Source organism: Hypanus sabinus, chromosome 9, assembly GCF_030144855.1.
Source record: "Hypanus sabinus isolate sHypSab1 chromosome 9, sHypSab1.hap1, whole genome shotgun sequence".
In the NCBI taxonomy this organism is placed as follows: Eukaryota; Metazoa; Chordata; class Chondrichthyes; order Myliobatiformes; family Dasyatidae; genus Hypanus; species Hypanus sabinus.
This window is the reverse complement of record NC_082714.1, coordinates 143,420,184-143,437,183: the sequence shown is the minus strand read 5'-3', so window position 1 is coordinate 143,437,183 and position 17,000 is coordinate 143,420,184. Positions and strand designations below refer to the sequence as shown.

The window sequence follows — 17,000 nt, the reverse complement described above, 5'->3', positions numbered from 1 at the left end:
CACAGGTTTAAGGTGCTGGGGAGTAGGTACAGAGGAGATGTCGGGAGTAAGTTTTTTTACTCAGAGAGTGGTGAGTGTGTGGAATGGATTGCCGGCAATGGTGGTATAGGCAGATATGACAGGGTTCTTTAAGAGACTTTTAGATAGGTACATGGAGCTTAGTAAAATAGGTCTATAGATTAGCCTAGTAATTTCTATGGTAGGGACATGTTTGGTACAACTTTGTGGACTGAAGAGCCTGTATTGTGCTGTAGGTTTTCTATGTTTCAAATCTCAGTTTCTATGTTTCTATAAGACCTTAAGATTTAGGAGCAGAATTAGGTCATTTGGTCCATCAAGTCTGCTCCGCCATTTCATCATGGCTGATCCAATTTTCCTCTCAGCCCCCATCCACTGCCTTCTCTCCGTATCTCTTCATGCCCTGACCAATCAAGAATCTGTCATCCTCTGCCTTAAACATAAATAAAGATGGCCTCTACACTGTGGCAAAGTATTCCACAGGTTCACCACCTTCTAAAGAAATTCCTCCATTCTAAAAGAACTATTCTATTCCAAAAGAAAAATTCTATTCCAAAGCTGTATCCCCTGGTTTTAGACTCTCCCACCGCAGGAAACATCCTCTTCACATCCACTCTATCAAGGACTTTCACCATTTGATAGGTTGCAATGAGGGCACCCCTCATTCTTCAGGATTCTAGTGGGTACAGGACCAGAGCCATCAAACATTCTTCATATGACAAGCCATTCAAACCTGGAATCATTTTTGTGAACCTCCTTTGAACCCTCTCCAGTTTCACCATATCCTCTCTAAGATAAGCAACCCAAAACTGCTCACAATACTCCAAGTGAGGCCTCACCAATGCTTCAACATTACATCCTTGCTTTTAAATTCTAGTCCTCTTAAAAGGAAAGTTAACATTGCACTTGCCTTCCTCAACACAGGCTCAACCTGCAAATTAACCTTTAGGGAATCCGGCACAAGGACGCCAAGTCCCTTTGCATTTCAGTTTTGTTTTTATTTCCTCTCAATTTTGAAAATAGTCAACTTTTTTGTTCCTTCTGCCATATTGCACGACCATACACTTCTGAACACTGTATTCCATGTGCCATTTCATTGCCCATTCTCCTAATCTGAGTCCTACTGTAGCCTCTCTACTTCCTCAACACTACCTCCCCCTCCACCTATCTTCATATCATTTGCAAACTTTGGAACAAAGCCATCAATTCCAGCATCCAAGTCATTCACATATAACATAAAAAGAATCAGTCCTAACAGAGACCCCTGTGGAACACCACTATTCACTGGCAGCCAACCAGAAAAGGCTTCCATTATTCTCCCTTTATTCCCACTCTTTTCTTCCTGCCAATCAACCATAACTTTATTCATGCTAGACTCTTTCCTGTAATACCATGGGCACATCTCATGTTAAGCAACCTCCTGTGTGGCACCTTGTCAAAGGCCTTCTGAAAATCCAAGTACACAACATCAACCGATTCTCCTTGTCTACCCTGCTTTTTATTTCTTCAAAGAATTGTAATGGATTTGTCAAGCAAGATTTTCCCTTGAGAAAACCATGCTGACTATGGCCTATTTTATCATGCGCCTCCAAGTACCCTGAGACCTCATCCTTAGTAATCAACTCCAACATCTTCCCAACCATTGAGGTCTGAATAACTGGCCTAAATTTTCCTTTCTTCTGCCTCACTTCTTGAAGAGTGGAGTGACATTTGTAATTTTTCAGTTTTCCAGAACCATTCCAGAATCTAGTGATTCTTGAAAGATCATCACCTCGAGAAGATCTTCAGCTACCTCTTTAAGAACCTTGGGCTGTATACCATCTGGTCTAGGTGACCTATCTACCTTCAGACCTTTCAGTTTCCTAAGAACCTTCTCTCTAGCTATGGTAACTTCAAACACTTCATAACCCCTGACATCTGGAATTTCCACCATATTGCTAGTGTCTTCCACTGTTATGACTGATGCAAAATATTCATTTTGTTCATTTTTTATTTCATTGTGTCTCATTGCTAACTCTCCAGCTTCATTTTCCATGGTTCATTATCTACTCTTGCCTCTTTTTACGCTTTATGTTTCTGAAGAAACTTTTGGTATCCTCTTTAATACTACTGGCTAACTTACATTCACATTCCATTTTTACCTTCTTAATGACTTTTTAGTTGCCTCCTGTTTGTTTTTAAAAGCTTCCCAATCCTCTAAATTCCCACTAATTTTAGCTCTATTATATGCCCTCTCTTTGTCTCTTATGTCGATTTTGACTTCACTTGTTAGCCACGGTCTTGTCATCTTTCCCTTAGGATACTTTTTCCTCTTTGGGATGTATATATACTGTGTCTTCTGAGTTGTCTCCAGAAATTCCAGCCATTACTGTGCTGCTGTCAACCCTGCAGAGTTCTTTTCCAATCAATTCTGACCAGTTCCTCTCTCATGCCTCTGTAATTCCCTTTACTCTACTGTAATAGTGATACATCTGACTTTAGCTTCCATTTCTCAAATTTCAGTGTGAATTTGATCATATTAATATCACTTTCTCTTAAGGGTTCTTTAACCTTAAACTCTCTAATCAATTCTGGTTCATTACTCAACACCCAATCCAGAATAGCTGCTCCTCTGGTGGGCTCAACCACAAGCTGCTCTAAAAAGCCATCTCATAGGCTCTCTAGAAATTCCCCATCATGGAATCCAGCAGCAATCTGATATTACCTGCATATTGAAGAGTCCCCCATGACTATTGTAATACTATCCTTTTGGCATGCATTTTCTATCTCCCATTGTAATTTGTAGACAACATCCTTACTATTGTTTGGGGGTCAGTATACAACTCCCATCAATATCTTTTTACCCTTGCAGTTCCTTAGCCCTATCCATAATTATTCAACACCTTCCAACCTCTTTCTAATGATCTGATTGAATTTTTAACCAACAGGACAACACCATCCCCTCTGCCTTCCTGTCTGTCCTTTTGATACAATATGTACCCTTGGACATTAATCTCCCAGCTATAACTTTATTTCAGCCATGATTCATTGATGCCTACAACATCATGCCTGCCAATCTGCAACTGTGCTGCAAGTTCCTCTTCCTTAGACCGTAAGACATAGGAGCAGAATTAGCCATTTGGCCCATCGAGTCTGTTCTACCATTCAGTCATGGTTGATCTTTTTTTTTCTCCTCCTCAACCTCAGTTCCCAGCCTTCTCCCTGTAACCTTCGATGCCTTGTCCAACCAAGAATCTGTCAATCTCTTCCTTAAATACACCCAACGACCTGGCCTCCACCACTGCACATGGCAACAAATTCTACAAATTCACTACCCTCTGGCTAAAGAAATTTCTCCACATCTCTGTTTTGAATGAATGCCCCTCTATCCTGAGGCTGTGTCCTATTGTCCTACACTCTTCCACCATGGGAAACATCCTTTCCTCTTCTACTCTGTCTAAGCCTTTCAACATTCGAAATGTTTCAATGAGAACCTCCCCTCATCACTCTAAATTTCAGCAAGTACAGACCCAGAGCCATCAAATATTCCTCATATGATAACCCTTTTGTTCCTAGAATCATCCTTGTGAATCTCCTCTGGACCCCCTCCAATGCCAGCATATCTCATCTAAGATGAGGAGCCCAAATTTGTACACAATACTCAAGATGAGGCCTCACCAGTGCCTTATAAAGCCTCACTATCACATCCCTGCGCTTGTATTCTAGACCTCTTGAAATGAATGCTAACATTACAGTTACCTTCCTCACCATCGACTCAACCTGCAAGTTAACCTTTAGGGTGTTCTGCACAAGGACTACCAAATCCCTTTCAGATTTTTGGATTTTCTCCCCATTTAGAAAATAGTTCACACATTCATTTCTACTACCAAAGTGCATGACCATGTATTTTCCAACATTATAATTCATTTGCCGCTTTCTTGCCTATTCTCCTAATCTGTCTAAGTCCTTCTGCATCCTACCTGTTTCCTCAACACTACCTGCCCCTCCACCAATCTTCATATCATCTGCAAACCTGGCAACAAAGCCATCCATTCCATCATTTAAATACAGCATAAAAAGAAGTGGTCCCAACACTGACCCCTGCAAAACACCACTAATCATTGGCAGCCAACCAGACAGGGATCTTTTTATTCTCACTCGCTGCCTTCTTCCAATCAGTCAATGCTTTAACCACGTCGGTAACATTCCTGTAATATCATGGGCTCTTAACTTGGTAAGCAGCCTCATGTGTGGCACCTTCTCAAAGGCCTTCTGAAAGTTCAAATATACAACATCCACTGCATTCCATTTATCTTTCCAACAGGTTCGTCAGGCAGGATTTTCCCTCAAGGAAACCATGCTGACTTTGTCCTAAATTGTCCTGTGTCACCAAGTACTCCATCACCTAGTCCTTAACAATTGACTCTAACATCTTCCCAACCACTGAGGTCAGGCTAACTAGTCTATAATTTCCTTTCTGCTGCCTTCCTCCTTTCTTAGAGTGTGGAGTGACATCTGTAATTTTCCAGTCCTCTGGCAGCATGCCAGATTTTTGCTAAGATCATTTTTAATGCCGCCACAATCTCCAATGTTACCTCTTTCAGAACTCTAGGGTGCAGTTCATCTGGTTCAGGTGACATGTTCTTTTGAGCATCTTCTCCTTTGTAATAAATAGTGGAGTCACCCACTTCTCTTCCTTCACACACAACAAAATCTGGCACACTGCTAGTGTCTTCCACACTGAAGATTGATGCAAAACACTCATTTAGTTTCTCTGCCATCTCCTTGTCCCCCGTTATTATTTCTCCTGCCTCAGTTTCTATTGGTCTTATATCCACTCTCATCTCTCTTTTATTTTTTACATAGTTTACAAGATTTTATTCTCTACTTTGATATTATTTGCTAGCTTGCTTTCATATTTCATCTTTTCCTTTCTAATGATTCTTTTAATTGCTCTCTGTAGGTTTTTAAAAACCTCCAAAACATCTATCTTCCCATACAACAGATTTTTGCTTTGTTGTATGTCCTTTCTTTTGTTTTTGCAATTGCTTTGATTTCCCTTGTCAGCCACGGTTGTACCATTTTTCCATTTGAGTACTTCTTCATTTTTGGAATACACATGTCCTGTATCTTCCTCATTTTCCCCAGAAATGCATGACGTTGCTGCTCTGCTGACATACATGCCAACAGCTTCTTCCAATTCACTTTGGCCAACTCCTCTCTCATACCACTGTAATCTCCCTTACTCCCCTGAAATACTGCTACATCAGACTTTACTTTCTCCCTATCAAATTTCAAATTGAACTCAATCATACCATGATCACTAGTTCCTAAGGGTTCTTTTACCTTAAGCTCCCTAATCGCTTCCTGTTCATCGCCTAGCTGATCCCCAAGTAGGCTTAATGGCAAACTGCTCTAAAAAGCCATCTCTTACGATTTACGATCTGTTTATGATTTACGTCAATGATTTAGATGAAGGCATTGAGAATAACATCAGCAAATTTGCTGATGATACTAAGCTGGGTGGCAGTGTGACATGTAATGAGGATGTTAGGAGAATTCAGGGTGACTTGGATAGGCTGGGTGAGTGGGCAGATACTTGGCAGATGACGTTTAATGTGAATAAGTGTGAGGTTAGGTTAGGTGTAGAGTTAGGTAAGGGAGAAATACAAAGAGATCTAGGAGTCCTTGTTCATCAGTCACTGAAGGTGAATGAGCAAGTGCAGCGGGCAGTGAAGAAGGCTAATGGAATGTTGGCCTTTATTACAAAGGGAATTGAGTACAAGAGCAAGGAAATCCTTTTGCATTTGTACAGGGCCCTGGTGAGACCACACCTGGAGTATTGTGTACAGTTTTGGTCTCCAGGGTTAAGGAATGACATCCTGGCTGTAGAGGAAGTGCAGCATAGATTCACGAGGTTAATTCCTGGGATGTCCGGACTGTCTTACACAGAGAGGTTAGAGAGACTGGGCTTGTACATGCTGGAATTAAGGAGATTGAGAGGAGATCTGATTACAACATATAAGATTATTAAGGGATTGGACAAGATAGAGGCAGGAAATATGTTCCAGATGCTGGGAGAGTCCAGTACCAGAGGGCATGGTTTGAGAATAAGGGGTAGGTGATTTAGGACAGTTAAGGAAAAACTTCTTCTCCCAGAGAGTTGTGGGGGTCTGGAATGCACTGCCTCGGAAGGCAGTGGAGGCCAATTCTCTGGATGCTTTCAAGGAGCTAGATAGGTATCTTATGGATAGGGAAATCAAGGGAAGAACCGGGTATTGATAGTAGATGATCAGCCATGATCTCAGAATGGTGGTGCAGGCTTGAAGGGCCGAATGGTCTACTTCTGCACCTATTGTCTATTAGGCATTCAACAAACTTCTCCTGAGATCCATTAGCAACCTAATTTTCCCAATCGACCCAATACCTTATTCTGTATGCTGCATGCATTCAAATAATACATTCAATGCATTCAAATCACCCTTTTCAATTTTGTCTGCCTTTTTTCTTGTAACTCATCCTGTTGACTGCAATTTTGCCCTATCAACAGCATCTCCTCACTACACATTGTTTGTAAACTAGCTACCTCATCTTCAGCACTATTATCCATCGTTCCTACGATACATCTTGCACTGAAATATAGACAGCTCAGGACACTAGTCACAGCGTGCTCAAACTTCTGATTCCTAACTTTGTAAGAGGTCGTCCCAACATCTGCCTGCACAACTTCTCCATTAACTGTCCTGGTACTCTAGTTCCCACCCCCCTACAGCTCTTGTTTAAACTCCACCACGCAGCATAAAGAAATCTTCCCGCTAGGACATTAGGCCCCTTCAGTTCAGGTGCAAACTGTTGCTTCTGTACAGGTCCCACCTTCCCTGGAAAAGAGCCCAATGATCCAAAAATCGTATGCCCTCCCTCCTAAACCAACTCTTTAGCCGTGTATTAAACTGTATAATCTTCCTAGTTCTGGCTTCATTTGCACATGGCATGGGTAGCAATCCTGAGATCACAACCCTGAAGGTCCTGCCCTTTAGCTTAGCACTTAACTCCCTAAGCCCCCTATATAGAACCTCATCACTCATCCTACCCATGTCATTGGTACCTACATGGACCATGATTTCTGGCTGTTTGCTCTCCCACTTAAGAATTCTGAGGTTTCGATCCAAGATATCCCAGACCCTGACACCCGGGAGGCAACATACTATCCAGGAGTCTCATTCAGGCCCTCAGAACCTCCTGTATGTTCCCCTAACTAACAAATCCCCCATCATCACAATGTGCATCTTCTCCCCACTCCTCTCCTGAGTCACAAAGGCATACTCAGTGCCAGAGGTCTGACCACTGTGACTTTCTTATGTTAGGTCATCCCCTCTTGCTAAGTTATAAACCTCAACTCAATAGACAATCCATCTCAACTATATACACAGTATAGTATATAATACAACTACTATACAGATATCCATAGGAAAGTCAATTTTTAAGTTGTCCCATTCAAGCCTGAAGATTCAATCACTGTGGCGGATTTCTTAGTCTTGTGGGACAACATCTTTCTGGACAAGGGGAACCCCTCTGCTTGGCAGCTGAGACTTGTGGCTTTGAAACAATCTCAGGCCCTGGGGCCTCCTCCATGGTGGCTGTAGGAGTTGACTCTGGGACTGCAGGACGTGGCTCTGACAGCTCTGGACATGTTTCCTCTCAGGATCTAACTTGATCCTTTTCACCTTTTTGTCTTTCTTTTCCTTATTCTAGTTTCTTGCGAGTATCTTTGAATTTGCTAATTTCTCGAGGATTTAGGTCTCGTTTATTCTTTTCCATTTCCGTAGCTCGTATTTCATCCTTCTCTGTTTTCCTTGTTCTTCTTTTTAGGATGCACATCTTGATCTCGGAAAGGTGCATTTAGTTCACTGGAGTATTCTCTTACTAAACCTATTGCTTCCTTTATAATCTGATCTCTCCTCTTGGTTTCCTCATCTATAACATCATCTGACGAATCCTTTTTGTATTGGAGTTTTTGTATCTCCATTGACTCCTTTCATTTTGACCTTCCATTCCTCCAACTGGGCTTTGGTTTTTGCATCTACTTTTATAAGCAGCTTTTTTATCTCCCACTTGGTGCATGCAAGGTAGATTTTTTTTTTAATACTCACAAAAGTCGAATGCTAAAAACTTTCCTGCAGCACCTTGAACTCTCTTCTTAAAACCAAGCCACATTTCACAAGTAACTGCCTGATTAACATTTGAGAAACTTTCTCAGATATGTTGCCAACAAAAATTGTTGATTTTGTCACTTTCATGCTTCCTCTGAGAAGCATCGTCTTTCCTTGATCCAATATGCTTTCCAACCAGAGGCACAGAGGTTGGCACCAAGACCTGCTTGCTCTCTGTTATGAAACAGTTCATGGTGTTCAGCATGGAGACAGTCATGGCATCATACAGTATCTCTCTTCATTCACTTTCAGTTGACTCTATTGCAGGGAATAGGGCATGCAAATGGTCAATTCATCTCTAATCAAGTTGTAGCTACCTCAGTCAATCACACCCTCACAATGCTGGCCCTCCTGTATTTACCACATACATGCCCAATGTGGTTTGTTGGTTGTTGTATTTCACTGTTATGAATGTCATTCCCATACGAGTTATCTTTTCCTCAGTATGTTCTTAAATGGGTATCTGCAGGCTTCAGTTCAGTATCTTTGCATATCTTTGTGGAACAATTGAAACACCGAGCCAGAGTCCAATACCATTTAAATTAATTAATTTGCCATTCACTTATTTGCCATATTGCCATATTGCCATATTGCTTATCTATTGCTTATCTATTGCTTATCTATTGTGGTTTTCACTTTGTACCCGGTCCTGCGTCACTCTCATCATTATCCAATTGTTCATCAACAGCATGCAGATTAGTGTTCTTTTAGAAGTTGTGGCTTGATTATTTCTTTCTTCTTCTCTGTGCAGTACATTTATTTTTGGCTGCCCAATATGCTCTTTATAAGTGTCCTACTTTGCTACTTCTCTGCAAGTTTCACATTTAAACCTGCATTGGTCTGGCATCTGTGACCCCCTGACTCAACAACAACACCATTTGTTCAGCCAGGCCGGTTTCTGTTTAGATGCTGCAATTTTGTTCACGCTCACTCTCATTCCTGACTGCAATTCAACTGCGTTGCTGGCTGCTATTTCTATTGATAGATTTAAAAGAGCAGTGGAAATTGCTGTAAGTTTTGCTTCAGTTAGGAGGTGTTTTTAAATGCTTTCTTGTAAGATTCCAGAAAACTAATGATCTCTTAGTACATCATTAAGCCATCACTGAACTGACAATGCTCGGAATATCTCTTCAATTCAGTCATGTACACTGAAATAGACTCCCCATCCTTTTGATTCCACTAATGAAACTCAGAGCGTTCTGCAATCAACAATGGTGTTGGTTCCAAATGTTCCTGCAATACTTTCACGATATCAGCAAAGCTCAATTCAGCTGGTTTGGTTAGAACAGTTAAACTTTGAAAGAAGCTGTATGCCTTAAAACCCTGTGCACTCAGCAAAATTAGTACCACTTTCCCAAGAGCTACTTCATTTGCTTCAAAGTATTGTTCAATTATTTGAGCATGCATGAGCCAGTTACATGTAGCCAGCCATTTCTGCTAATTTTTTATGATTATTATCACCCAGTACTTGTCGTTATTGAATCTGTGAATTATTCCATTTTCTGCCCCTTTTTGAAACTCGATCGTGTCTTCTCTTCCAAAGAAGTATATGCTTTTTTTAAAAATCAAACATCTCTCTGCATTTCAACAAGTAGGTAGTTGTCTCGGGTTCATTTTAAAAAAGGCCTCATCTTCACTGTTATATCTTGTAACTTCAAACCATAAAAACTAATTGCAAGAAAAAGATGGGAGTCCAAAATGACGTGAGTCTTAGTTTGTTCTTTATTTTAAGCCAGGTGTGTGTGTGTATCACTTAGTAGTGTCATGACATATTGAATTCACATAATTTTACATACAACCACAATGAATTAAAGAATTTTGAATCAAGCCACATATTTAAAATATTACTCTAATATTAAATACAAAAAAATGGAACCTGAAAAGTACCCTTAAAATTATGGAATGGCATGAAAGTTTCAATTCTTGTGGACAGTGGTTCAAAACCATTAAGGAACAGTGTCAGAAATGGAAGGAGGGAGGAATGCTGGGCATGTCAGTCGCTGATGAATCCGCAAGGAATACTGAAAAAATAACTTTTTATCCAGTGATTGATGAGAAAGCTGTTTTCATATAAAAAGAGTAGAAGTGCATAGGACCGGTGCATTTAATGTGAAGTTATGCAAGCACAGGAAGAAAGGATACAGGTTTGTGATTAAAAGTACAGAACCAAGGTTGGTGGAGTCTAAGGTTTGGCACAGACACCTGCACAAAACTGTGGGCCAAATCTGCCATGAAAATACCATGCAAGCTATCTTTCCTAAATTTACAGTCAATCTACTTTCTCAAGAATGAACAACACTCTATTCTGGTGCAGCTCTCTATAATCAGCTGATGAAGGGCTTCGGCCCGAAACGTCGTTATTACCTCCTCCCATAGACGCTGTCTGGCCTGCTGAGTTCTGCCAGCATTTCGTGTTTTTTTATTTATTTCCAGCATCTGCAGATTCACTCGTGTTGCCTATAATCAGCTCTACTGTTTTAAGAAGATTTTACACATCCCCATCCTATTACGGGCTATTATTTCTTTCTTTGTATCATTGCACTTTTAAAGAGCAAAAAAAATCAGTGATGTATAGGATTCAATCTTGAACCTTGATATATTAAAAGATAAAACATGTATCAACAAAATCCCTTGTAGATTTTCCCATTTAAATGCATTGGTCTATTACAATTTTCTATTATTTAGTCAGGTTAATTCCACCTGGTAAATCTGTTTAATAATATACTAGAATAAAATAGCTCAGTAATATAGTCTTCAATAAAACATACCGACACTAGTAATGGTACAACATTTGTTGCTTAGAAGGTTATTAAACCATGAATGCACAGACTATCAAATGTCTTTTATTTCAGGATTACTTTAGGTTTGTTTCCAAACTTATTGTGAAGCAGATTACATTTCCTGATCCTCTTTCTTTTCCAATATCATTTGAACAATTAAAGATGCAACTGATTTTCTTAAATTGTCAAATACATTAATATCTGCTGTAATGTTAAAAATATTCACATTTCACTGCAAATATTGTTTGAGTTATCAATTCTAGACCAGCTCTGACCAACATATGATCCCACATGTATGTACACACACATGAATGACTAGGATGTAGTGGCAATTTGGGAATTGTTGAAAAAGCAACCACACGAATGGTTACCTTTTGAATGCTCACAAAATGTAATGACATCTTTGACTTTATTCTATAGAAATGTTTAATCTGCAGTCACAAATATATTTCTATTGGTATTAACAAGATGAGAATTGGAAAGTGGATTCGGCAAAAATCAAGCACAGTGACCCATTCAATAAGACCATGACCAACCTCATAATTAAATTTACTTTTCTGGTCCACCACCATATTCATTTATTCCCTTAGTGCAGAAACACCTGGGTATCTCAGTTTTGAATACAAATAGTGAGACCCTCTGTTGGTCGGGGTCTAGATACTTAGATGTCTATGTGATATGCAGTACAATTAACAACATAATGTACAAGACATTCTGGCAAGTGGAATTCCAAAATGACCCTCTGAGGAAATAAATTTCCACTCAAATCATTCCTAGCTAGTCAAGCACATAGCCTGATTCTACACTTACTAATTCTTAAACCTAAAACAATTAATACCATAAGACTGGAAGTCTATGAGCAAAATTAGACCATTTGGTCCATCAAGTCTGCTCCACCATTTCATCATGGCTGATCCATTTCTCTCTCAGCCCAAATCTCCCGCCATCTCCCTACAACCCTTCATGCCCTGCATAATCAAGAACTTCTGCCTTAAGTATACCCATTAACTTGGCGTCCACAACCACCTGTGGTAACAAATTCCACAAATTCACCACTGCCTGGCTAAAGAAATTCTGTCTCATCTCAGTTCTAAATGGACATCCATCGATACTGAGGTAGTCCCCTCTGGTCTTAAGACTACCCCACCAGAGGAAACATCCTCTCCACGTCCACTCTATCAAAGCCTTTCAATATTCAATAGGTTTCAATGAGATTCCCCCCTCATTCTTCTGAATTCCAGAGAATACAGGCCCAGAGCAATCATTTGCTCCTCATATGATAAGCCTCTCAATCCCAGAATAATTTTCGTGAACCTTCTTTGAATCTTCTACAATGTCAGTCCATCCAACCTTAGATAAAGGGCCCAAAACTGTTCACAATATGCTAAGAGGCCTCACCATTGCCTTATAAAGCCTCAAGATGATATCTTGGCTTTTATATTCCACCTGAAATGAATGCTAACATCACAATTGCCTTCCTCACCACTGACTGAACTTGCAAATTAACCTTTAGGAATCTTGCACAAGGACTCCCAAGTTGCTTTTCACCTCAGATTTTTGTATTTTCTCTCCATTTAGAAAATAACCTATGCTTTTATTTCTTCCACCAAAGTGCATGTCTATACACTTCCAGACACACTATTCCACTTGCCATTTCTTTGCCCATTCTCCTGATCTGTCTAAAACCTTCTGTAGCCTCTTGGTTTCCTACAGCTATCTGGCCACAAATTCATCAATTCAGTCTTCCAAGTCATTCACATATAAAGTAAAAAGTGGTCTCAACACAGACCCATGTGGAACATCACTAGCCACCAGCAGCCAACCAAAAAAGGTTCCTTTTATTCCCACTCTTTGTCTCTAGCCCATCAGCTAATGCTCCATGCATGTTAGTATCTCTCCTGTAATATCATGGGGTCTTAACTTTTTAAGCAGTCTCATATGTGTCCCCTTGTCAAATAACTTCTGAAAATGCAAGTATACAACATCCACCAACTCTCCTTTGTCTATCCTGCTTGTTATTTCTTCAAAGAATTCTGACAGATCTGTCAGGCAAGATTGTTCCCTGAAAGAAACCATGCCAACTTCAGCCTATCTTATCATGTGCTTCCAAGTACTCCAAAATCACAGTATTAATAAATCATCTCCAACATCGTCATAACCACTGAGGTCACACTAACTGGCCTATAATTTCCTTTCTTTTGTCTCTCTCCCTTCTTGGAGTGATATTTTCAATCTTCCAATCCTCTGGAACCTTGCCAGAATCTAGTGATTCTTGAAAGATCATTACTAATTCTCCAGCCTCTTCAGCCACCTCCTTCAGAACCCTGCAGTGTAGACCATCTGCTCCAGTTGATTTATCTACCTTCAGACTTTCCAGTTTCCCATGCACCCTCTTCATCATAATGCCTATTGCACTCACTCCTGTCCACTGACATTCTTGAATGTTTGGCATACTGTGAATTTCTTCTGGTGCAAAACACTTTCTCAGTTCATCCGCTATTACCTTGTCGCCCACTACTACCTCTGCAGCATCATTTTCTAGCAGTCCGATATCTATTCTTGCCTCTCTTTTACACTTTATATATCCAAAGAAATTTTCAGTATCTACTTCACTATCCAGCTTACCTTCGTATTCCACCATTTCCTTCTTTATGACTTCCGTTGTTGCCTTCTGTTGGGGGTTTTAAAAGTTTCCCAATCCTCTAACTTTTCACTAATTTTTGCTCTATTATATCCCCTCTCTTTGGCTTTTGTGTTGGATTTGACTTCCCTTGTCAGCCACGGTGTGTCATCCTGCCTTTAGAATACTTCTTCGGGATTTATCTATGAATTGCTCCCAGAAACTCCAGCCATTACTGTTCTGCCAATATCTCTTCCAAGCAATTTTGGCCAGTTCCTCTCTCATGCCTCTATAATTCCCTTTACTCCACTGTAATACTGATACATCTGACTTGAGCTTCTCCTTCTCAAACTTCAGGGTGAATTTGATCATATTACAATCACTTGCCTCCAAGGGTTCCTTTACCTTTACTCTCGTCAATTCCGCTTCATTGCACAATACCCAATCCAGAATAACTGGTCTCCCCGTGGGCTCAACCATGAGCTGCTCCAAAACGTCATCTTGCAGGCATGCTACAAATTCCTCCTCTTGAAATCCAGCACCATATTTTCCCAATCTATCTGCATATTGAAATTCTCCATTACTGTCATAACGTTGCCTTTTGACATGCATTTTCTAACTACTGTTGTCATTTGTAGCCCACACCTTTGCTACTGTTCGGAGGTTGGTACATAACTCCCAACAGGGTCATTTAACCTTGCAATTTCTTACTCTACCTACAAGGACCCTACACTTTCCAATCCTATGTCACCTGTAAGGATTTGTTTTCACTTTTCACCAACAGGGCCATGCTAGCCTCTCTGCCTACAATGTGTGTCCTTGGAAGTTAAGCTGCCAGCTATAATTTTCTTACAGTCATGATTCAGTGATGCCCACAATGCCATTCATGCCAAACTGTAACTGCGCTACAAGTTCACCTGTCTTATTCTATATACTGTGTGCATTCATGTATTAACACCTTCAGTCCTGTATTCATCACTCTTTTTGATTTTGTCCCCCTTTTACATTGCAACCCATCCCATTGACGGCAACTGTGCCCTACCACCAGCCTCTCCTTATGAGTAGTCTCACTGTCTCTGTTTGTGAATCAACTACTCTGTCCACAGCCCTGTCACTCAGGTTCCCATCCCCCTGCCAGCTTAGTTTAAGTCTTCCCAAATAGCCCTAGCAAACTTGTCCACAGGATATTGGTCCCCCTCAGGTTCAGGTGTAACCCCTCTCTTTTGTACAGGTCATACCTTCCCCAGAAGGGGTCCCATTGATCCAGGAACCTGAACCCCTGCCCCCTGTGTTAGCTTATCAGCCATACATGTACAGTATCTGCCAAATGTTCCTGTTCTTCCCCTCACTAGCATGTGGAACAGGCAGCAATCCTGTGATAACTACTATTGCGGTCCTGCTTTTCAGCTTTGTTCCTAGTTCCCCAAAATCTCTCTCTTTCCTATCCATGTCGTTGGTAGTGAGATGTCCTAAGACTTCTGGCTGCTCACCCTCCCCCTTTAGAATGCCGTGGACCTGATCCAAGATTTTCCTGACCCTGGCATCTGGGAGGCAACGTACCATCTGGGCTCTCTATCGGGTCCACAGAATCTCATCTCTATTCCTCCAACTGTGGAATCTCCTATCACTAATTCGGTCCTCTTCACCTGTCTTCTCTTCTGAGCTGCAGTGCCAGACACAGTGGCAGAGACCCAGTTGCTGCGACTAGCCCCTGGCAGATTGTCCCCTCAACAGTATCCAAAGGGATATACTTATTCTTGAAGGGAATGGCCATGGGTTACTCTATACTGGCTTCCCATTTTCCTTTCTTCTCCTGACAGTGACTCAGATATATGCCTCATGCAACCAAAGGGTGACACCTCCCTGTAGCCCCTATCTTTCACCTCCTCAGTCTCCTGTATGAGCCCAACATTCTCATGAATAGTTTTCCATTTCTGAATTACAATGTGTTTGTTCATTAGTACAGTATATCCAAAATGTCCATTCACTAATATGAAAAAACATGCTGCAATGAAAATACTGTTTTCTTCCGAGAAGCTGCCTAAAATATCTTTTTGAAATTAGGACAAGCAGCTCGTGGAAGTTTGTCAGTATTTGTCAGATGGTTCTGACACAGAAAGAGAAATAAAGACTGCTGTTTCACAAGAACACAGGCCCAGAATTTCCAAAGTGCCTGCAGAGATGTATTGAAGTATCAGTGTGGGGTACATTTGCTTGCAGGGACAGGGGGTTTTTGTGATGAGATAAACACGTCATTTCTAGTCAAGGTGAAAAATTCCACCGGGTGAGAGCAGAGTTTTGGGGCTGATGGCTCAGGTGAGCAGAGGATGGAGATGCTGGTGTTTCAGTGGATGTGCGTGTTGAGAATTAGGCAGGGGACAGTCATGAAGGTTGTACTGTTGATGGAGACATGGGGAGGTAGGATATCAGATCACAGGGGGGTCAGTTAAAACAAAACTTAAAGGAAAACCCTGGAGCAAGGATCACATGGGTATCCAATGCCAAGCTAAGACCTATTCAGGGAGATCTCCTTTAAATCGCCCAGAACCACGGCTTACAGATTGTCAGGAGTGGCCCAAAGATAGCCAATGAACATCCTGGAGGCTGCATTCAAACACATGCAGTATATCATTTGAGAGCACCCTGCACATGTCGGGATCCCTCCATGATTGATACCACAGATGTACGAGAGCAAAATAATTGCAGACTTCACTAACAACTCTACACTCACAGATTTTCATTCACTGATTCACAGAAACATAATTACAGAGCACGAGAAAGGTTCCTTGCACCCTAATTTCTTGCTACTGTCTTTGATCGCAAAAACACAAGGAGATTATATAAATTATGTTGAAATGTTTGGCTGGGTCTTGCATATAAAGAATGCAAAAGCACAGTGGTAAAGGCATTGGACTAAGAAACAGAAGCCCGGAATATTGATTTGTGGATGGAAGCTATATCAACCAAAGAATTTCAATTCAAGTAATTAATCAGAATCAGGTTTAATATCACTGGCGTATGTTGTGAAATTTGTTAACAGTATAAAGCAATACAAAATAACAAAAAAAAACCTGTGGATTACTGTCACCCAGGACATGCCTGCTTCTCATTGTTACAGTCAGGAAGGGGTCACAGAAACTTCAAGGTACACAGCAATTCAGGAACAGCTTCTTCCCCTCTGCCATCCAATTCCTCAACGGACGTTCAACTTGTGAATACTACCTCACTTTTAAAATATTATTTCTGTTCTGCACTATTTTTAACCTATCTATTTAATATACATATATATACTTATTGTCATTGATTTACTTTTTTCCTTCTATATTATCATGTATTGCACTGTTCCATGCTGCTGCTAGGTTAACAAATTTCATGTCACATGCTGGTGATACT

At 40.7% G+C, this 17,000-nt stretch overlaps 1 protein-coding gene across 1 annotated transcript in view; it reads right to left on the bottom strand.

The window, feature by feature from the left end:
* The window catches only part of LOC132399870 (disks large-associated protein 1-like), a 582,904-nt gene that overhangs the window by 547,328 nt on the left and 18,576 nt on the right, over positions 1-17,000 (bottom strand). The window lies entirely within an intron of this gene.